This window comes from Amaranthus tricolor, chromosome 4 (assembly GCF_026212465.1).
Source record: "Amaranthus tricolor cultivar Red isolate AtriRed21 chromosome 4, ASM2621246v1, whole genome shotgun sequence".
Classification (NCBI taxonomy): Eukaryota; Viridiplantae; Streptophyta; class Magnoliopsida; order Caryophyllales; family Amaranthaceae; genus Amaranthus; species Amaranthus tricolor.
The window spans coordinates 17,594,010-17,613,274 of record NC_080050.1 but is presented as its reverse complement, the minus strand read 5'-3'; the positions used below and the strand labels follow the sequence as shown (position 1 = coordinate 17,613,274).

At 47.4% G+C, this 19,265-nt stretch overlaps 29 non-coding genes across 29 annotated transcripts; all 29 read left to right on the top strand.

The window, feature by feature from the left end:
• The first annotated feature begins 250 nt into the window (after positions 1-250).
• LOC130811996 (5S ribosomal RNA) lies at positions 251-369 on the top strand. The gene has a single exon (XR_009041604.1). It is a non-coding gene; the product is annotated as a 5S ribosomal RNA (ribosomal RNA).
• Positions 370-932: 563 nt separating this feature from the next.
• LOC130811990 (5S ribosomal RNA) lies at positions 933-1,051 on the top strand. Its single transcript, XR_009041598.1, has one exon. It is a non-coding gene; the product is annotated as a 5S ribosomal RNA (ribosomal RNA).
• Positions 1,052-1,611: 560 nt separating this feature from the next.
• Positions 1,612-1,730, top strand: LOC130811978 (5S ribosomal RNA). The gene has a single exon (XR_009041588.1). It is a non-coding gene; the product is annotated as a 5S ribosomal RNA (ribosomal RNA).
• Positions 1,731-2,291: 561 nt separating this feature from the next.
• On the top strand, positions 2,292-2,410 carry LOC130811966 (5S ribosomal RNA). Its single transcript, XR_009041576.1, has one exon. It is a non-coding gene; the product is annotated as a 5S ribosomal RNA (ribosomal RNA).
• Positions 2,411-2,958: 548 nt separating this feature from the next.
• On the top strand, positions 2,959-3,077 carry LOC130811954 (5S ribosomal RNA). The gene has a single exon (XR_009041566.1). It is a non-coding gene; the product is annotated as a 5S ribosomal RNA (ribosomal RNA).
• A 545-nt stretch (positions 3,078-3,622) lies between these two features.
• LOC130811942 (5S ribosomal RNA) lies at positions 3,623-3,741 on the top strand. Its single transcript, XR_009041555.1, has one exon. It is a non-coding gene; the product is annotated as a 5S ribosomal RNA (ribosomal RNA).
• A 545-nt stretch (positions 3,742-4,286) lies between these two features.
• LOC130811931 (5S ribosomal RNA) lies at positions 4,287-4,405 on the top strand. Its single transcript, XR_009041544.1, has one exon. It is a non-coding gene; the product is annotated as a 5S ribosomal RNA (ribosomal RNA).
• Positions 4,406-4,950: 545 nt separating this feature from the next.
• Positions 4,951-5,069, top strand: LOC130811919 (5S ribosomal RNA). The gene has a single exon (XR_009041533.1). It is a non-coding gene; the product is annotated as a 5S ribosomal RNA (ribosomal RNA).
• Positions 5,070-5,615: 546 nt separating this feature from the next.
• On the top strand, positions 5,616-5,734 carry LOC130811913 (5S ribosomal RNA). The gene has a single exon (XR_009041528.1). It is a non-coding gene; the product is annotated as a 5S ribosomal RNA (ribosomal RNA).
• A 549-nt stretch (positions 5,735-6,283) lies between these two features.
• LOC130811901 (5S ribosomal RNA) lies at positions 6,284-6,402 on the top strand. The gene has a single exon (XR_009041517.1). It is a non-coding gene; the product is annotated as a 5S ribosomal RNA (ribosomal RNA).
• A 547-nt stretch (positions 6,403-6,949) lies between these two features.
• On the top strand, positions 6,950-7,068 carry LOC130811889 (5S ribosomal RNA). Its single transcript, XR_009041506.1, has one exon. It is a non-coding gene; the product is annotated as a 5S ribosomal RNA (ribosomal RNA).
• Positions 7,069-7,614: 546 nt separating this feature from the next.
• LOC130811877 (5S ribosomal RNA) lies at positions 7,615-7,733 on the top strand. The gene has a single exon (XR_009041496.1). It is a non-coding gene; the product is annotated as a 5S ribosomal RNA (ribosomal RNA).
• Positions 7,734-8,279: 546 nt separating this feature from the next.
• LOC130811866 (5S ribosomal RNA) lies at positions 8,280-8,398 on the top strand. Its single transcript, XR_009041485.1, has one exon. It is a non-coding gene; the product is annotated as a 5S ribosomal RNA (ribosomal RNA).
• Positions 8,399-8,947: 549 nt separating this feature from the next.
• LOC130811853 (5S ribosomal RNA) lies at positions 8,948-9,066 on the top strand. The gene has a single exon (XR_009041473.1). It is a non-coding gene; the product is annotated as a 5S ribosomal RNA (ribosomal RNA).
• A 547-nt stretch (positions 9,067-9,613) lies between these two features.
• On the top strand, positions 9,614-9,732 carry LOC130811842 (5S ribosomal RNA). Its single transcript, XR_009041462.1, has one exon. It is a non-coding gene; the product is annotated as a 5S ribosomal RNA (ribosomal RNA).
• Positions 9,733-10,281: 549 nt separating this feature from the next.
• Positions 10,282-10,400, top strand: LOC130811830 (5S ribosomal RNA). The gene has a single exon (XR_009041451.1). It is a non-coding gene; the product is annotated as a 5S ribosomal RNA (ribosomal RNA).
• Positions 10,401-10,944: 544 nt separating this feature from the next.
• Positions 10,945-11,063, top strand: LOC130811818 (5S ribosomal RNA). Its single transcript, XR_009041440.1, has one exon. It is a non-coding gene; the product is annotated as a 5S ribosomal RNA (ribosomal RNA).
• Positions 11,064-11,617: 554 nt separating this feature from the next.
• On the top strand, positions 11,618-11,736 carry LOC130811807 (5S ribosomal RNA). The gene has a single exon (XR_009041429.1). It is a non-coding gene; the product is annotated as a 5S ribosomal RNA (ribosomal RNA).
• A 522-nt stretch (positions 11,737-12,258) lies between these two features.
• LOC130811796 (5S ribosomal RNA) lies at positions 12,259-12,377 on the top strand. Its single transcript, XR_009041418.1, has one exon. It is a non-coding gene; the product is annotated as a 5S ribosomal RNA (ribosomal RNA).
• A 561-nt stretch (positions 12,378-12,938) lies between these two features.
• LOC130811784 (5S ribosomal RNA) lies at positions 12,939-13,057 on the top strand. Its single transcript, XR_009041407.1, has one exon. It is a non-coding gene; the product is annotated as a 5S ribosomal RNA (ribosomal RNA).
• A 559-nt stretch (positions 13,058-13,616) lies between these two features.
• LOC130811773 (5S ribosomal RNA) lies at positions 13,617-13,735 on the top strand. The gene has a single exon (XR_009041396.1). It is a non-coding gene; the product is annotated as a 5S ribosomal RNA (ribosomal RNA).
• A 547-nt stretch (positions 13,736-14,282) lies between these two features.
• Positions 14,283-14,401, top strand: LOC130811762 (5S ribosomal RNA). The gene has a single exon (XR_009041385.1). It is a non-coding gene; the product is annotated as a 5S ribosomal RNA (ribosomal RNA).
• Positions 14,402-14,946: 545 nt separating this feature from the next.
• On the top strand, positions 14,947-15,065 carry LOC130811750 (5S ribosomal RNA). The gene has a single exon (XR_009041374.1). It is a non-coding gene; the product is annotated as a 5S ribosomal RNA (ribosomal RNA).
• A 545-nt stretch (positions 15,066-15,610) lies between these two features.
• Positions 15,611-15,729, top strand: LOC130811737 (5S ribosomal RNA). The gene has a single exon (XR_009041362.1). It is a non-coding gene; the product is annotated as a 5S ribosomal RNA (ribosomal RNA).
• Positions 15,730-16,276: 547 nt separating this feature from the next.
• On the top strand, positions 16,277-16,395 carry LOC130811725 (5S ribosomal RNA). The gene has a single exon (XR_009041351.1). It is a non-coding gene; the product is annotated as a 5S ribosomal RNA (ribosomal RNA).
• Positions 16,396-16,941: 546 nt separating this feature from the next.
• LOC130811712 (5S ribosomal RNA) lies at positions 16,942-17,060 on the top strand. Its single transcript, XR_009041340.1, has one exon. It is a non-coding gene; the product is annotated as a 5S ribosomal RNA (ribosomal RNA).
• A 548-nt stretch (positions 17,061-17,608) lies between these two features.
• On the top strand, positions 17,609-17,727 carry LOC130811700 (5S ribosomal RNA). Its single transcript, XR_009041329.1, has one exon. It is a non-coding gene; the product is annotated as a 5S ribosomal RNA (ribosomal RNA).
• A 547-nt stretch (positions 17,728-18,274) lies between these two features.
• LOC130811689 (5S ribosomal RNA) lies at positions 18,275-18,393 on the top strand. The gene has a single exon (XR_009041318.1). It is a non-coding gene; the product is annotated as a 5S ribosomal RNA (ribosomal RNA).
• A 549-nt stretch (positions 18,394-18,942) lies between these two features.
• Positions 18,943-19,061, top strand: LOC130811678 (5S ribosomal RNA). Its single transcript, XR_009041307.1, has one exon. It is a non-coding gene; the product is annotated as a 5S ribosomal RNA (ribosomal RNA).
• Positions 19,062-19,265: the final 204 nt, after the last annotated feature.

Sequence of the window (19,265 nt, the reverse complement as noted above, 5' to 3'; positions counted from 1 at the left end):
TCTTGATTTCCAAGTGTTGCGCGGATTTCTTAAATATTTCGTCGTTTTTTTGTTGCGAGTTCACCTGGCTTTTACAGCCGGCGGACTCTTTTGTGAATCGGACAATACCGGGAGGGTGAAAAACAGTATTTGGGAAGAAGAAGGCTCGAAATAAGGGGTCTCGGTTGCGAATTTACGAGCTTCGGAATGCTCTGGTTTTTTACTTTTGGGCGGCAACGCGCATGTAATCAAATTGTTACGGTGATTGAACGGGTGCGATCATACCAGCACTAATGCACCGGATCCCATCAGAACTCCGCAGTTAAGCGTGCTTGGGCGAGAGTAGTACTAGGATGGGTGACCTCCTGGGAAGTCCTCGTGTTGCACCCCTTTTTCCGTTCTTTTTTTTTTTTTTTTAATTTTTTTTTTTTTTTTTTTGTTTCCGCTGCACTTGAGCAAGAGCCATTTCAGTGATTATGGTAATATAATCCTTGGAAGTAATTTTATTTATAAAAATATAACTCGCAACCGGGCCCCGGCCTCGAATTCACGGGCACTCGAAAGGTAGGACCCGTTGAGGCGGGTCGATGCGCATGCGAACGAATTGTTCGAAAGAGGCGTGCATCGGTGCGTTCGCGTAAGCGGAAATTGCACCGGATCCCGTCGGAACTCCCCGCGGAAGCGTGCCCGGCGTGGATGGCCTCTTGATTTCCAAGTGTTGCGCGGATTTCTTAAATATTTCGTCGTTTTTTTTGTTGCGAGTTCACCTGGCTTTTACAGCCGGCGGACTCTTTTGTGAATCGGACAATACCGGGAGGGTGAAAAACAGTATTTGGGAAGAAGAAGGCTCGAAATAAGGGGTCTCGGTTGCGAATTTACGAGCTTCGGAATGCTCTGGTTTTTTACTTTTGGGCGGCAACGCGCATGTAATCAAATTGTTACGGTGATTGAACGGGTGCGATCATACCAGCACTAATGCACCGGATCCCATCAGAACTCCGCAGTTAAGCGTGCTTGGGCGAGAGTAGTACTAGGATGGGTGACCTCCTGGGAAGTCCTCGTGTTGCACCCCTTTTTCCGTTCTTTTTTTTTTTTTTAATTTTTTTTTTTTTTTTTTTGTTTCCGCTGCACTTGAGCAAGAGCCATTTCAGTGATTATGGTAATATAATCCTTGGAAGTAATTTTATTTATAAAAATATAACTCGCAACCGGGCCCCGGCCTCGAATTCACGGGCACTCGAAAGGTAGGACCCGTTGAGGCGGGTCGATGCGCATGCGAACGAATTGTTCGAAAGAGGCGTGCATCGGTGCGTTCGCGTAAGCGGAAATTGCACCGGATCCCGTCGGAACTCCCCGCGGAAGCGTGCCCGGCGTGGATGGCCTCTTGATTTCCAAGTGTTGCGCGGATTTCTTAAATATTTCGTCGTTTTTTTGTTGCGAGTTCACCTGGCTTTTACAGCCGGCGGACTCTTTTGTGAATCGGACAATACCGGGAGGGTGAAAAACAGTATTTGGGAAGAAGAAGGCTCGAAATAAGGGGTCTCGGTTGCGAATTTACGAGCTTCGGAATGCTCTGGTTTTTTACTTTTGGGCGGCAACGCGCATGTAATCAAATTGTTACGGTGATTGAACGGGTGCGATCATACCAGCACTAATGCACCGGATCCCATCAGAACTCCGCAGTTAAGCGTGCTTGGGCGAGAGTAGTACTAGGATGGGTGACCTCCTGGGAAGTCCTCGTGTTGCACCCCTTTTTCCGTTCTTTTTTTTTTTTTTAATTTTTTTTTTTTTTTTTTTGTTTCCGCTGCACTTGAGCAAGAGCCATTTCAGTGATTATGGTAATATAATCCTTGGAAGTAATTTTATTTATAAAAATATAACTCGCAACCGGGCCCCGGCCTCGAATTCACGGGCACTCGAAAGGTAGGACCCGTTGAGGCGGGTCGATGCGCATGCGAACGAATTGTTCGAAAGAGGCGTGCATCGGTGCGTTCGCGTAAGCGGAAATTGCACCGGATCCCGTCGGAACTCCCCGCGGAAGCGTGCCCGGCGTGGATGGCCTCTTGATTTCCAAGTGTTGCGCGGATTTCTTAAATATTTCGTCGTTTTTTTTGTTGCGAGTTCACCTGGCTTTTACAGCCGGCGGACTCTTTTGTGAATCGGACAATACCGGGAGGGTGAAAAACAGTATTTGGGAAGAAGAAGGCTCGAAATAAGGGGTCTCGGTTGCGAATTTACGAGCTTCGGAATGCTCTGGTTTTTTACTTTTGGGCGGCAACGCGCATGTAATCAAATTGTTACGGTGATTGAACGGGTGCGATCATACCAGCACTAATGCACCGGATCCCATCAGAACTCCGCAGTTAAGCGTGCTTGGGCGAGAGTAGTACTAGGATGGGTGACCTCCTGGGAAGTCCTCGTGTTGCACCCCTTTTTCCGTTCTTTTTTTTTTTTTTTAATTTTTTTTTTTTTTTGTTTCCGCTGCACTTGAGCAAGAGCCATTTCAGTGATTATGGTAATATAATCCTTGGAAGTAATTTTATTTATAAAATTATAACTCGCAACCGGGCCCCGGCCTCGAATTCACGGGCACTCGAAAGGTAGGACCCGTTGAGGCGGGTCGATGCGCATGCGAACGAATTGTTCGAAAGAGGCGTGCATCGGTGCGTTCGCGTAAGCGGAAATTGCACCGGATCCCGTCGGAACTCCCCGCGGAAGCGTGCCCGGCGTGGATGGCCTCTTGATTTCCAAGTGTTGCGCGGATTTCTTAAATATTTCGTCGTTTTTTTGTTGCGAGTTCTTTTGTGAATCGGACTCTTTTGTGAATCGGACAATACCAGGAGGGTGAAAAACAGTATTTGGGAAGAAGAAGGCTCGAAATAAGGGGTCTCGGTTGCGAATTTACGAGCTTCGGAATGCTCTGGTTTTTTACTTTTGGGCGGCAACGCGCATGTAATCAAATTGTTACGGTGATTGAACGGGTGCGATCATACCAGCACTAATGCACCGGATCCCATCAGAACTCCGCAGTTAAGCGTGCTTGGGCGAGAGTAGTACTAGGATGGGTGACCTCCTGGGAAGTCCTCGTGTTGCACCCCTTTTTCCGTTCTTTTTTTTTTTTTTTAATTTTTTTTTTTTGTTTCCGCTGCACTTGAGCAAGAGCCATTTCAGTGATTATGGTAATATAATCCTTGGAAGTAATTTTATTTATAAAATTATAACTCGCAACCGGGCCCCGGCCTCGAATTCACGGGCACTCGAAAGGTAGGACCCGTTGAGGCGGGTCGATGCGCATGCGAACGAATTGTTCGAAAGAGGCGTGCATCGGTGCGTTCGCGTAAGCGGAAATTGCACCGGATCCCGTCGGAACTCCCCGCGAAAGCGTGCCCGGCGTGGATGGCCTCTTGATTTCCAAGTGTTGCGCGGATTTCTTAAATATTTCGTCGTTTTTTTGTTGCGAGTTCTTTTGTGAATCGGACTCTTTTGTGAATCGGACAATACCAGGAGGGTGAAAAACAGTATTTGGGAAGAAGAAGGCTCGAAATAAGGGGTCTCGGTTGCGAATTTACGAGCTTCGGAATGCTCTGGTTTTTTACTTTTGGGCGGCAACGCGCATGTAATCAAATTGTTACGGTGATTGAACGGGTGCGATCATACCAGCACTAATGCACCGGATCCCATCAGAACTCCGCAGTTAAGCGTGCTTGGGCGAGAGTAGTACTAGGATGGGTGACCTCCTGGGAAGTCCTCGTGTTGCACCCCTTTTTCCGTTCTTTTTTTTTTTTTAATTTTTTTTTTTTTTGTTTCCGCTGCACTTGAGCAAGAGCCATTTCAGTGATTATGGTAATATAATCCTTGGAAGTAATTTTATTTATAAAATTATAACTCGCAACCGGGCCCCGGCCTCGAATTCACGGGCACTCGAAAGGTAGGACCCGTTGAGGCGGGTCGATGCGCATGCGAACGAATTGTTCGAAAGAGGCGTGCATCGGTGCGTTCGCGTAAGCGGAAATTGCACCGGATCCCGTCGGAACTCCCCGCGGAAGCGTGCCCGGCGTGGATGGCCTCTTGATTTCCAAGTGTTGCGCGGATTTCTTAAATATTTCGTCGTTTTTTTGTTGCGAGTTCTTTTGTGAATCGGACTCTTTTGTGAATCGGACAATACCAGGAGGGTGAAAAACAGTATTTGGGAAGAAGAAGGCTCGAAATAAGGGGTCTCGGTTGCGAATTTACGAGCTTCGGAATGCTCTGGTTTTTTACTTTTGGGCGGCAACGCGCATGTAATCAAATTGTTACGGTGATTGAACGGGTGCGATCATACCAGCACTAATGCACCGGATCCCATCAGAACTCCGCAGTTAAGCGTGCTTGGGCGAGAGTAGTACTAGGATGGGTGACCTCCTGGGAAGTCCTCGTGTTGCACCCCTTTTTCCGTTCTTTTTTTTTTTTTTAATTTTTTTTTTTTTGTTTCCGCTGCACTTGAGCAAGAGCCATTTCAGTGATTATGGTAATATAATCCTTGGAAGTAATTTTATTTATAAAATTATAACTCGCAACCGGGCCCCGGCCTCGAATTCACGGGCACTCGAAAGGTAGGACCCGTTGAGGCGGGTCGATGCGCATGCGAACGAATTGTTCGAAAGAGGCGTGCATCGGTGCGTTCGCGTAAGCGGAAATTGCACCGGATCCCGTCGGAACTCCCCGCGGAAGCGTGCCCGGCGTGGATGGCCTCTTGATTTCCAAGTGTTGCGCGGATTTCTTAAATATTTCGTCGTTTTTTTGTTGCGAGTTCTTTTGTGAATCGGACTCTTTTGTGAATCGGACAATACCAGGAGGGTGAAAAACAGTATTTGGGAAGAAGAAGGCTCGAAATAAGGGGTCTCGGTTGCGAATTTACGAGCTTCGGAATGCTCTGGTTTTTTACTTTTGGGCGGCAACGCGCATGTAATCAAATTGTTACGGTGATTGAACGGGTGCGATCATACCAGCACTAATGCACCGGATCCCATCAGAACTCCGCAGTTAAGCGTGCTTGGGCGAGAGTAGTACTAGGATGGGTGACCTCCTGGGAAGTCCTCGTGTTGCACCCCTTTTTCCGTTCTTTTTTTTTTTTTAATTTTTTTTTTTTTTTGTTTCCGCTGCACTTGAGCAAGAGCCATTTCAGTGATTATGGTAATATAATCCTTGGAAGTAATTTTATTTATAAAATTATAACTCGCAACCGGGCCCCGGCCTCGAATTCACGGGCACTCGAAAGGTAGGACCCGTTGAGGCGGGTCGATGCGCATGCGAACGAATTGTTCGAAAGAGGCGTGCATCGGTGCGTTCGCGTAAGCGGAAATTGCACCGGATCCCGTCGGAACTCCCCGCGGAAGCGTGCCCGGCGTGGATGGCCTCTTGATTTCCAAGTGTTGCGCGGATTTCTTAAATATTTCGTCGTTTTTTTGTTGCGAGTTCTTTTGTGAATCGGACTCTTTTGTGAATCGGACAATACCAGGAGGGTGAAAAACAGTATTTGGGAAGAAGAAGGCTCGAAATAAGGGGTCTCGGTTGCGAATTTACGAGCTTCGGAATGCTCTGGTTTTTTACTTTTGGGCGGCAACGCGCATGTAATCAAATTGTTACGGTGATTGAACGGGTGCGATCATACCAGCACTAATGCACCGGATCCCATCAGAACTCCGCAGTTAAGCGTGCTTGGGCGAGAGTAGTACTAGGATGGGTGACCTCCTGGGAAGTCCTCGTGTTGCACCCCTTTTTCCGTTCTTTTTTTTTTTTTTTAATTTTTTTTTTTTTTTTGTTTCCGCTGCACTTGAGCAAGAGCCATTTCAGTGATTATGGTAATATAATCCTTGGAAGTAATTTTATTTATAAAATTATAACTCGCAACCGGGCCCCGGCCTCGAATTCACGGGCACTCGAAAGGTAGGACCCGTTGAGGCGGGTCGATGCGCATGCGAACGAATTGTTCGAAAGAGGCGTGCATCGGTGCGTTCGCGTAAGCGGAAATTGCACCGGATCCCGTCGGAACTCCCCGCGGAAGCGTGCCCGGCGTGGATGGCCTCTTGATTTCCAAGTGTTGCGCGGATTTCTTAAATATTTCGTCGTTTTTTTGTTGCGAGTTCTTTTGTGAATCGGACTCTTTTGTGAATCGGACAATACCAGGAGGGTGAAAAACAGTATTTGGGAAGAAGAAGGCTCGAAATAAGGGGTCTCGGTTGCGAATTTACGAGCTTCGGAATGCTCTGGTTTTTTACTTTTGGGCGGCAACGCGCATGTAATCAAATTGTTACGGTGATTGAACGGGTGCGATCATACCAGCACTAATGCACCGGATCCCATCAGAACTCCGCAGTTAAGCGTGCTTGGGCGAGAGTAGTACTAGGATGGGTGACCTCCTGGGAAGTCCTCGTGTTGCACCCCTTTTTCCGTTCTTTTTTTTTTTTTTTAATTTTTTTTTTTTTTGTTTCCGCTGCACTTGAGCAAGAGCCATTTCAGTGATTATGGTAATATAATCCTTGGAAGTAATTTTATTTATAAAATTATAACTCGCAACCGGGCCCCGGCCTCGAATTCACGGGCACTCGAAAGGTAGGACCCGTTGAGGCGGGTCGATGCGCATGCGAACGAATTGTTCGAAAGAGGCGTGCATCGGTGCGTTCGCGTAAGCGGAAATTGCACCGGATCCCGTCGGAACTCCCCGCGGAAGCGTGCCCGGCGTGGATGGCCTCTTGATTTCCAAGTGTTGCGCGGATTTCTTAAATATTTCGTCGTTTTTTTGTTGCGAGTTCTTTTGTGAATCGGACTCTTTTGTGAATCGGACAATACCAGGAGGGTGAAAAACAGTATTTGGGAAGAAGAAGGCTCGAAATAAGGGGTCTCGGTTGCGAATTTACGAGCTTCGGAATGCTCTGGTTTTTTACTTTTGGGCGGCAACGCGCATGTAATCAAATTGTTACGGTGATTGAACGGGTGCGATCATACCAGCACTAATGCACCGGATCCCATCAGAACTCCGCAGTTAAGCGTGCTTGGGCGAGAGTAGTACTAGGATGGGTGACCTCCTGGGAAGTCCTCGTGTTGCACCCCTTTTTCCGTTCTTTTTTTTTTTTTTAATTTTTTTTTTTTTTGTTTCCGCTGCACTTGAGCAAGAGCCATTTCAGTGATTATGGTAATATAATCCTTGGAAGTAATTTTATTTATAAAATTATAACTCGCAACCGGGCCCCGGCCTCGAATTCACGGGCACTCGAAAGGTAGGACCCGTTGAGGCGGGTCGATGCGCATGCGAACGAATTGTTCGAAAGAGGCGTGCATCGGTGCGTTCGCGTAAGCGGAAATTGCACCGGATCCCGTCGGAACTCCCCGCGGAAGCGTGCCCGGCGTGGATGGCCTCTTGATTTCCAAGTGTTGCGCGGATTTCTTAAATATTTCGTCGTTTTTTTGTTGCGAGTTCTTTTGTGAATCGGACTCTTTTGTGAATCGGACAATACCAGGAGGGTGAAAAACAGTATTTGGGAAGAAGAAGGCTCGAAATAAGGGGTCTCGGTTGCGAATTTACGAGCTTCGGAATGCTCTGGTTTTTTACTTTTGGGCGGCAACGCGCATGTAATCAAATTGTTACGGTGATTGAACGGGTGCGATCATACCAGCACTAATGCACCGGATCCCATCAGAACTCCGCAGTTAAGCGTGCTTGGGCGAGAGTAGTACTAGGATGGGTGACCTCCTGGGAAGTCCTCGTGTTGCACCCCTTTTTCCGTTCTTTTTTTTTTTTTAATTTTTTTTTTTTTTTGTTTCCGCTGCACTTGAGCAAGAGCCATTTCAGTGATTATGGTAATATAATCCTTGGAAGTAATTTTATTTATAAAATTATAACTCGCAACCGGGCCCCGGCCTCGAATTCACGGGCACTCGAAAGGTAGGACCCGTTGAGGCGGGTCGATGCGCATGCGAACGAATTGTTCGAAAGAGGCGTGCATCGGTGCGTTCGCGTAAGCGGAAATTGCACCGGATCCCGTCGGAACTCCCCGCGGAAGCGTGCCCGGCGTGGATGGCCTCTTGATTTCCAAGTGTTGCGCGGATTTCTTAAATATTTCGTCGTTTTTTTGTTGCGAGTTCTTTTGTGAATCGGACTCTTTTGTGAATCGGACAATACCAGGAGGGTGAAAAACAGTATTTGGGAAGAAGAAGGCTCGAAATAAGGGGTCTCGGTTGCGAATTTACGAGCTTCGGAATGCTCTGGTTTTTTACTTTTGGGCGGCAACGCGCATGTAATCAAATTGTTACGGTGATTGAACGGGTGCGATCATACCAGCACTAATGCACCGGATCCCATCAGAACTCCGCAGTTAAGCGTGCTTGGGCGAGAGTAGTACTAGGATGGGTGACCTCCTGGGAAGTCCTCGTGTTGCACCCCTTTTTCCGTTCTTTTTTTTTTTTTTTAATTTTTTTTTTTTTTTTGTTTCCGCTGCACTTGAGCAAGAGCCATTTCAGTGATTATGGTAATATAATCCTTGGAAGTAATTTTATTTATAAAATTATAACTCGCAACCGGGCCCCGGCCTCGAATTCACGGGCACTCGAAAGGTAGGACCCGTTGAGGCGGGTCGATGCGCATGCGAACGAATTGTTCGAAAGAGGCGTGCATCGGTGCGTTCGCGTAAGCGGAAATTGCACCGGATCCCGTCGGAACTCCCCGCGGAAGCGTGCCCGGCGTGGATGGCCTCTTGATTTCCAAGTGTTGCGCGGATTTCTTAAATATTTCGTCGTTTTTTTGTTGCGAGTTCTTTTGTGAATCGGACTCTTTTGTGAATCGGACAATACCAGGAGGGTGAAAAACAGTATTTGGGAAGAAGAAGGCTCGAAATAAGGGGTCTCGGTTGCGAATTTACGAGCTTCGGAATGCTCTGGTTTTTTACTTTTGGGCGGCAACGCGCATGTAATCAAATTGTTACGGTGATTGAACGGGTGCGATCATACCAGCACTAATGCACCGGATCCCATCAGAACTCCGCAGTTAAGCGTGCTTGGGCGAGAGTAGTACTAGGATGGGTGACCTCCTGGGAAGTCCTCGTGTTGCACCCCTTTTTCCGTTCTTTTTTTTTTTTTTTAATTTTTTTTTTTTTTGTTTCCGCTGCACTTGAGCAAGAGCCATTTCAGTGATTATGGTAATATAATCCTTGGAAGTAATTTTATTTATAAAATTATAACTCGCAACCGGGCCCCGGCCTCGAATTCACGGGCACTCGAAAGGTAGGACCCGTTGAGGCGGGTCGATGCGCATGCGAACGAATTGTTCGAAAGAGGCGTGCATCGGTGCGTTCGCGTAAGCGGAAATTGCACCGGATCCCGTCGGAACTCCCCGCGGAAGCGTGCCCGGCGTGGATGGCCTCTTGATTTCCAAGTGTTGCGCGGATTTCTTAAATATTTCGTCGTTTTTTTGTTGCGAGTTCTTTTGTGAATCGGACTCTTTTGTGAATCGGACAATACCAGGAGGGTGAAAAACAGTATTTGGGAAGAAGAAGGCTCGAAATAAGGGGTCTCGGTTGCGAATTTACGAGCTTCGGAATGCTCTGGTTTTTTACTTTTGGGCGGCAACGCGCATGTAATCAAATTGTTACGGTGATTGAACGGGTGCGATCATACCAGCACTAATGCACCGGATCCCATCAGAACTCCGCAGTTAAGCGTGCTTGGGCGAGAGTAGTACTAGGATGGGTGACCTCCTGGGAAGTCCTCGTGTTGCACCCCTTTTTCCGTTCTTTTTTTTTTTTTTTAATTTTTTTTTTTTTTTTGTTTCCGCTGCACTTGAGCAAGAGCCATTTCAGTGATTATGGTAATATAATCCTTGGAAGTAATTTTATTTATAAAATTATAACTCGCAACCGGGCCCCGGCCTCGAATTCACGGGCACTCGAAAGGTAGGACCCGTTGAGGCGGGTCGATGCGCATGCGAACGAATTGTTCGAAAGAGGCGTGCATCGGTGCGTTCGCGTAAGCGGAAATTGCACCGGATCCCGTCGGAACTCCCCGCGGAAGCGTGCCCGGCGTGGATGGCCTCTTGATTTCCAAGTGTTGCGCGGATTTCTTAAATATTTCGTCGTTTTTTTGTTGCGAGTTCTTTTGTGAATCGGACTCTTTTGTGAATCGGACAATACCAGGAGGGTGAAAAACAGTATTTGGGAAGAAGAAGGCTCGAAATAAGGGGTCTCGGTTGCGAATTTACGAGCTTCGGAATGCTCTGGTTTTTTACTTTTGGGCGGCAACGCGCATGTAATCAAATTGTTACGGTGATTGAACGGGTGCGATCATACCAGCACTAATGCACCGGATCCCATCAGAACTCCGCAGTTAAGCGTGCTTGGGCGAGAGTAGTACTAGGATGGGTGACCTCCTGGGAAGTCCTCGTGTTGCACCCCTTTTTCCGTTCTTTTTTTTTTTTTTAATTTTTTTTTTTTGTTTCCGCTGCACTTGAGCAAGAGCCATTTCAGTGATTATGGTAATATAATCCTTGGAAGTAATTTTATTTATAAAATTATAACTCGCAACCGGGCCCCGGCCTCGAATTCACGGGCACTCGAAAGGTAGGACCCGTTGAGGCGGGTCGATGCGCATGCGAACGAATTGTTCGAAAGAGGCGTGCATCGGTGCGTTCGCGTAAGCGGAAATTGCACCGGATCCCGTCGGAACTCCCCGCGGAAGCGTGCCCGGCGTGGATGGCCTCTTGATTTCCAAGTGTTGCGCGGATTTCTTAAATATTTCGTCGTTTTTTTGTTGCGAGTTCTTTTGTGAATCGGACTCTTTTGTGAATCGGACAATACCAGGAGGGTGAAAAACAGTATTTGGGAAGAAGAAGGCTCGAAATAAGGGGTCTCGGTTGCGAATTTACGAGCTTCGGAATGCTCTGGTTTTTTACTTTTGGGCGGCAACGCGCATGTAATCAAATTGTTACGGTGATTGAACGGGTGCGATCATACCAGCACTAATGCACCGGATCCCATCAGAACTCCGCAGTTAAGCGTGCTTGGGCGAGAGTAGTACTAGGATGGGTGACCTCCTGGGAAGTCCTCGTGTTGCACCCCTTTTTCCGTTCTTTTTTTTTTTTTTAATTTTTTTTTTTTTGTTTCCGCTGCACTTGAGCAAGAGCCATTTCAGTGATTATGGTAATATAATCCTTGGAAGTAATTTTATTTATAAAATTATAACTCGCAACCGGGCCCCGGCCTCGAATTCACGGGCACTCGAAAGGTAGGACCCGTTGAGGCGGGTCGATGCGCATGCGAACGAATTGTTCGAAAGAGGCGTGCATCGGTGCGTTCGCGTAAGCGGAAATTGCACCGGATCCCGTCGGAACTCCCCGCGGAAGCGTGCCCGGCGTGGATGGCCTCTTGATTTCCAAGTGTTGCGCGGATTTCTTAAATATTTCGTCGTTTTTTTGTTGCGAGTTCACCTGGCTTTTACAGCCGGCGGACTCTTTTGTGAATCGGACAATACCGGGAGGGTGAAAAACAGTATTTGGGAAGAAGAAGGCTCGAAATAAGGGGTCTCGGTTGCGAATTTACGAGCTTCGGAATGCTCTTGATTTTTACTTTTGGGCGGCAACGCGCATGTAATCAAATTGTTACGGTGATTGAACGGGTGCGATCATACCAGCACTAATGCACCGGATCCCATCAGAACTCCGCAGTTAAGCGTGCTTGGGCGAGAGTAGTACTAGGATGGGTGACCTCCTGGGAAGTCCTCGTGTTGCACCCCTTTTTCCGTTCTTTTTTTTTTTTTAATTTTTTTTTTTTTTTGTTTCCGCTGCACTTGAGCAAGAGCCATTTCAGTGATTATGGTAATATAATCCTTGGAAGTAATTTTATTTATAAAATTATAGCTCGCAACCGGGTCCCGACCTCGAATTCACGGGCACTCGAAAGGTAGGACCCGTTGAGGCGGGTCGATGCGCATGCGAACGAACTGTTCGAAAGAGGCGTGCATCGGTGCGTTCGCGTAAGCGGAAATTGCACCGGATCCCGTCGGAACTCCCCGCGGAAGCGTGCCCGGCGTGGATGGCCTCTTGATTTCCAAGTGTTGCGCGGATTTCACCTGGCTTTTACAGCCGGCGGACTCTTTTGTGAATCGGACAATACCGGGAGGGTGAAAAACAGTATTTGGGAAGAAGAAGGCTCGAAATAAGGGGTCTCGGTTGCGAATTTACAAGCTTCGGAATGCTCTGGTTTTTTACTTTTGGGCGGCAACGCGCATGTAATCAAATTGTTACGGTGATTGAACGGGTGCGATCATACCAGCACTAATGCACCGGATCCCATCAGAACTCCGCAGTTAAGCGTGCTTGGGCGAGAGTAGTACTAGGATGGGTGACCTCCTGGGAAGTCCTCGTGTTGCACCCCTTTTTCCGTTCTTTTTTTTTTTTTTTAATTTAATTTTTTTTTTTTTTGTTTCCGCTGCACTTGAGCAAGAGCCATTTCAGTGATTATGGTAATATAATCCTTGGAAGTAATTTTATTTATAAAAATATAACTCGCAACCGGGCCCCGGCCTCGAATTCACGGGCACTCGAAAGGTAGGACCCGTTGAGGCGGGTCGATGCGCATGCGAACGAATTGTTCGAAAGAGGCGTGCATCGGTGCGTTCGCGTAAGCGGAAATTGCACCGGATCCCGTCGGAACTCCCCGCGGAAGCGTGCCCGGCGTGGATGGCCTCTTGATTTCCAAGTGTTGCGCGGATTTCTTAAATATTTCGTCGTTTTTTTGTTGCGAGTTCACCTGGCTTTTACAGCCGGCGGACTCTTTTGTGAATCGGACAATACCGGGAGGGTGAAAAACAGTATTTGGGAAGAAGAAGGCTCGAAATAAGGGGTCTCGGTTGCGAATTTACGAGCTTCGGAATGCTCTGGTTTTTTACTTTTGGGCGGCAACGCGCATGTAATCAAATTGTTACGGTGATTGAACGGGTGCGATCATACCAGCACTAATGCACCGGATCCCATCAGAACTCCGCAGTTAAGCGTGCTTGGGCGAGAGTAGTACTAGGATGGGTGACCTCCTGGGAAGTCCTCGTGTTGCACCCCTTTTTCCGTTCTTTTTTTTTTTTTTAATTTTTTTTTTTTTTTTTTGTTTCCGCTGCACTTGAGCAAGAGCCATTTCAGTGATTATGGTAATATAATCCTTGGAAGTAATTTTATTTATAAAAATATAACTCGCAACCGGGCCCCGGCCTCGAATTCACGGGCACTCGAAAGGTAGGACCCGTTGAGGCGGGTCGATGCGCATGCGAACGAATTGTTCGAAAGAGGCGTGCATCGGTGCGTTCGCGTAAGCGGAAATTGCACCGGATCCCGTCGGAACTCCCCGCGGAAGCGTGCCCGGCGTGGATGGCCTCTTGATTTCCAAGTGTTGCGCGGATTTCTTAAATATTTCGTCGTTTTTTTGTTGCGAGTTCACCTGGCTTTTACAGCCGGCGGACTCTTTTGTGAATCGGACAATACCGGGAGGGTGAAAAACAGTATTTGGGAAGAAGAAGGCTCGAAATAAGGGGTCTCGGTTGCGAATTTACGAGCTTCGGAATGCTCTGGTTTTTTACTTTTGGGCGGCAACGCGCATGTAATCAAATTGTTACGGTGATTGAACGGGTGCGATCATACCAGCACTAATGCACCGGATCCCATCAGAACTCCGCAGTTAAGCGTGCTTGGGCGAGAGTAGTACTAGGATGGGTGACCTCCTGGGAAGTCCTCGTGTTGCACCCCTTTTTCCGTTCTTTTTTTTTTTTTTAATTTTTTTTTTTTTTTGTTTCCGCTGCACTTGAGCAAGAGCCATTTCAGTGATTATGGTAATATAATCCTTGGAAGTAATTTTATTTATAAAATTATAACTCGCAACCGGGCCCCGGCCTCGAATTCACGGGCACTCGAAAGGTAGGACCCGTTGAGGCGGGTCGATGCGCATGCGAACGAATTGTTCGAAAGAGGCGTGCATCGGTGCGTTCGCGTAAGCGGAAATTGCACCGGATCCCGTCGGAACTCCCCGCGGAAGCGTGCCCGGCGTGGATGGCCTCTTGATTTCCAAGTGTTGCGCGGATTTCTTAAATATTTCGTCGTTTTTTTGTTGCGAGTTCTTTTGTGAATCGGACTCTTTTGTGAATCGGACAATACCAGGAGGGTGAAAAACAGTATTTGGGAAGAAGAAGGCTCGAAATAAGGGGTCTCGGTTGCGAATTTACGAGCTTCGGAATGCTCTGGTTTTTTACTTTTGGGCGGCAACGCGCATGTAATCAAATTGTTACGGTGATTGAACGGGTGCGATCATACCAGCACTAATGCACCGGATCCCATCAGAACTCCGCAGTTAAGCGTGCTTGGGCGAGAGTAGTACTAGGATGGGTGACCTCCTGGGAAGTCCTCGTGTTGCACCCCTTTTTCCGTTCTTTTTTTTTTTTTTTAATTTTTTTTTTTTGTTTCCGCTGCACTTGAGCAAGAGCCATTTCAGTGATTATGGTAATATAATCCTTGGAAGTAATTTTATTTATAAAATTATAACTCGCAACCGGGCCCCGGCCTCGAATTCACGGGCACTCGAAAGGTAGGACCCGTTGAGGCGGGTCGATGCGCATGCGAACGAATTGTTCGAAAGAGGCGTGCATCGGTGCGTTCGCGTAAGCGGAAATTGCACCGGATCCCGTCGGAACTCCCCGCGAAAGCGTGCCCGGCGTGGATGGCCTCTTGATTTCCAAGTGTTGCGCGGATTTCTTAAATATTTCGTCGTTTTTTTGTTGCGAGTTCTTTTGTGAATCGGACTCTTTTGTGAATCGGACAATACCAGGAGGGTGAAAAACAGTATTTGGGAAGAAGAAGGCTCGAAATAAGGGGTCTCGGTTGCGAATTTACGAGCTTCGGAATGCTCTGGTTTTTTACTTTTGGGCGGCAACGCGCATGTAATCAAATTGTTACGGTGATTGAACGGGTGCGATCATACCAGCACTAATGCACCGGATCCCATCAGAACTCCGCAGTTAAGCGTGCTTGGGCGAGAGTAGTACTAGGATGGGTGACCTCCTGGGAAGTCCTCGTGTTGCACCCCTTTTTCCGTTCTTTTTTTTTTTTTAATTTTTTTTTTTTTTGTTTCCGCTGCACTTGAGCAAGAGCCATTTCAGTGATTATGGTAATATAATCCTTGGAAGTAATTTTATTTATAAAATTATAACTCGCAACCGGGCCCCGGCCTCGAATTCACGGGCACTCGAAAGGTAGGACCCGTTGAGGCGGGTCGATGCGCATGCGAACGAATTGTTCGAAAGAGGCGTGCATCGGTGCGTTCGCGTAAGCGGAAATTGCACCGGATCCCGTCGGAACTCCCCGCGGAAGCGTGCCCGGCGTGGATGGCCTCTTGATTTCCAAGTGTTGCGCGGATTTCTTAAATATTTCGTCGTTTTTTTGTTGCGAGTTCTTTTGTGAATCGGACTCTTTTGTGAATCGGACAATACCAGGAGGGTGAAAAACAGTATTTGGGAAGAAGAAGGCTCGAAATAAGGGGTCTCGGTTGCGAATTTACGAGCTTCGGAATGCTCTGGTTTTTTACTTTTGGGCGGCAACGCGCATGTAATCAAATTGTTACGGTGATTGAACGGGTGCGATCATACCAGCACTAATGCACCGGATCCCATCAGAACTCCGCAGTTAAGCGTGCTTGGGCGAGAGTAGTACTAGGATGGGTGACCTCCTGGGAAGTCCTCGTGTTGCACCCCTTTTTCCGTTCTTTTTTTTTTTTTTTAATTTTTTTTTTTTTTGTTTCCGCTGCACTTGAGCAAGAGCCATTTCAGTGATTATGGTAATATAATCCTTGGAAGTAATTTTATTTATAAAATTATAACTCGCAACCGGGCCCCGGCCTCGAATTCACGGGCACTCGAAAGGTAGGACCCGTTGAGGCGGGTCGATGCGCATGCGAACGAATTGTTCGAAAGAGGCGTGCATCGGTGCGTTCGCGTAAGCGGAAATTGCACCGGATCCCGTCGGAACTCCCCGCGGAAGCGTGCCCGGCGTGGATGGCCTCTTGATTTCCAAGTGTTGCGCGGATTTCTTAAATATTTCGTCGTTTTTTTGTTGCGAGTTCTTTTGTGAATCGGACTCTTTTGTGAATCGGACAATACCAGGAGGGTGAAAAACAGTATTTGGGAAGAAGAAGGCTCGAAATAAGGGGTCTCGGTTGCGAATTTACGAGCTTCGGAATGCTCTGGTTTTTTACTTTTGGGCGGCAACGCGCATGTAATCAAATTGTTACGGTGATTGAACGGGTGCGATCATACCAGCACTAATGCACCGGATCCCATCAGAACTCCGCAGTTAAGCGTGCTTGGGCGAGAGTAGTACTAGGATGGGTGACCTCCTGGGAAGTCCTCGTGTTGCACCCCTTTTTCCGTTCTTTTTTTTTTTTTAATTTTTTTTTTTTTTTGTTTCCGCTGCACTTGAGCAAGAGCCATTTCAGTGATTATGGTAATATAATCCTTGGAAGTAATTTTATTTATAAAATTATAACTCGCAACCGGGCCCCGGCCTCGAATTCACGGGCACTCGAAAGGTAGGACCCGTTGAGGCGGGTCGATGCGCATGCGAACGAATTGTTCGAAAGAGGCGTGCATCGGTGCGTTCGCGTAAGCGGAAATTGCACCGGATCCCGTCGGAACTCCCCGCGGAAGCGTGCCCGGCGTGGATGGCCTCTTGATTTCCAAGTGTTGCGCGGATTTCTTAAATATTTCGTCGTTTTTTTGTTGCGAGTTCTTTTGTGAATCGGACTCTTTTGTGAATCGGACAATACCAGGAGGGTGAAAAACAGTATTTGGGAAGAAGAAGGCTCGAAATAAGGGGTCTCGGTTGCGAATTTACGAGCTTCGGAATGCTCTGGTTTTTTACTTTTGGGCGGCAACGCGCATGTAATCAAATTGTTACGGTGATTGAACGGGTGCGATCATACCAGCACTAATGCACCGGATCCCATCAGAACTCCGCAGTTAAGCGTGCTTGGGCGAGAGTAGTACTAGGATGGGTGACCTCCTGGGAAGTCCTCGTGTTGCACCCCTTTTTCCGTTCTTTTTTTTTTTTTTTAATTTTTTTTTTTTTTTGTTTCCGCTGCACTTGAGCAAGAGCCATTTCAGTGATTATGGTAATATAATCCTTGGAAGTAATTTTATTTATAAAATTATAACTCGCAACCGGGCCCCGGCCTCGAATTCACGGGCACTCGAAAGGTAGGACCCGTTGAGGCGGGTCGATGCGCATGCGAACGAATTGTTCGAAAGAGGCGTGCATCGGTGCGTTCGCGTAAGCGGAAATTGCACCGGATCCCGTCGGAACTCCCCGCGGAAGCGTGCCCGGCGTGGATGGCCTCTTGATTTCCAAGTGTTGCGCGGATTTCTTAAATATTTCGTCGTTTTTTTGTTGCGAGTTCTTTTGTGAATCGGACTCTTTTGTGAATCGGACAATACCAGGAGGGTGAAAAACAGTATTTGGGAAGAAGAAGGCTCGAAATAAGGGGTCTCGGTTGCGAATTTACGAGCTTCGGAATGCTCTGGTTTTTTACTTTTGGGCGGCAACGCGCATGTAATCAAATTGTTACGGTGATTGAACGGGTGCGATCATACCAGCACTAATGCACCGGATCCCATCAGAACTCCGCAGTTAAGCGTGCTTGGGCGAGAGTAGTACTAGGATGGGTGACCTCCTGGGAAGTCCTCGTGTTGCACCCCTTTTTCCGTTCTTTTTTTTTTTTTTTAATTTTTTTTTTTTTTGTTTCCGCTGCACTTGAGCAAGAGCCATTTCAGTGATTATGGTAATATAATCCTTGGAAGTAATTTTATTTATAAAATTATAACTCGCAACCGGGCCCCGGCCTCGAATTCACGGGCACTCGAAAGGTAGGACCCGTTGAGGCGGGTCGATGCGCATGCGAACGAATTGTTCGAAAGAGGCGTGCATCGGTGCGTTCGCGTAAGCGGAAATTGCACCGGATCCCGTCGGAACTCCCCGCGGAAGCGTGCCCGGCGTGGATGGCCTCTTGATTTCCAAGTGTTGCGCGGATTTCTTAAATATTTCGTCGTTTTTTTGTTGCGAGTTCTTTTGTGAATCGGACTCTTTTGTGAATCGGACAATACCAGGAGGGTGAAAAACAGTATTTGGGAAGAAGAAGGCTCGAAATAAGGGGTCTCGGTTGCGAATTTACGAGCTTCGGAATGCTCTGGTTTTTTACTTTTGGGCGGCAACGCGCATGTAATCAAATTGTTACGGTGATTGAACGGGTGCGATCATACCAGCACTAATGCACCGGATCCCATCAGAACTCCGCAGTTAAGCGTGCTTGGGCGAGAGTAGTACTAGGATGGGTGACCTCCTGGGAAGTCCTCGTGTTGCACCCCTTTTTCCGTTCTTTTTTTTTTTTTTTAATTTTTTTTTTTTTTTTGTTTCCGCTGCACTTGAGCAAGAGCCATTTCAGTGATTATGGTAATATAATCCTTGGAAGTAATTTTATTTATAAAATTATAACTCGCAACCGGGCCCCGGCCTCGAATTCACGGGCACTCGAAAGGTAGGACCCGTTGAGGCGGGTCGATGCGCATGCGAACGAATTGTTCGAAAGAGGCGTGCATCGGTGCGTTCGCGTAAGCGGAAATTGCACCGGATCCCGTCGGAACTCCCCGCGGAAGCGTGCCCGGCGTGGATGGCCTCTTGATTTCCAAGTGTTGCGCGGATTTCTTAAATATTTCGTCGTTTTTTTGTTGCGAGTTCTTTTGTGAATCGGACTCTTTTGTGAATCGGACAATACCAGGAGGGTGAAAAACAGTATTTGGGAAGAAGAAGGCTCGAAATAAGGGGTCTCGGTTGCGAATTTACGAGCTTCGGAATGCTCTGGTTTTTTACTTTTGGGCGGCAACGCGCATGTAATCAAATTGTTACGGTGATTGAACGGGTGCGATCATACCAGCACTAATGCACCGGATCCCATCAGAACTCCGCAGTTAAGCGTGCTTGGGCGAGAGTAGTACTAGGATGGGTGACCTCCTGGGAAGTCCTCGTGTTGCACCCCTTTTTCCGTTCTTTTTTTTTTTTTTAATTTTTTTTTTTTGTTTCCGCTGCACTTGAGCAAGAGCCATTTCAGTGATTATGGTAATATAATCCTTGGAAGTAATTTTATTTATAAAATTATAACTCGCAACCGGGCCCCGGCCTCGAATTCACGGGCACTCGAAAGGTAGGACCCGTTGAGGCGGGTCGATGCGCATGCGAACGA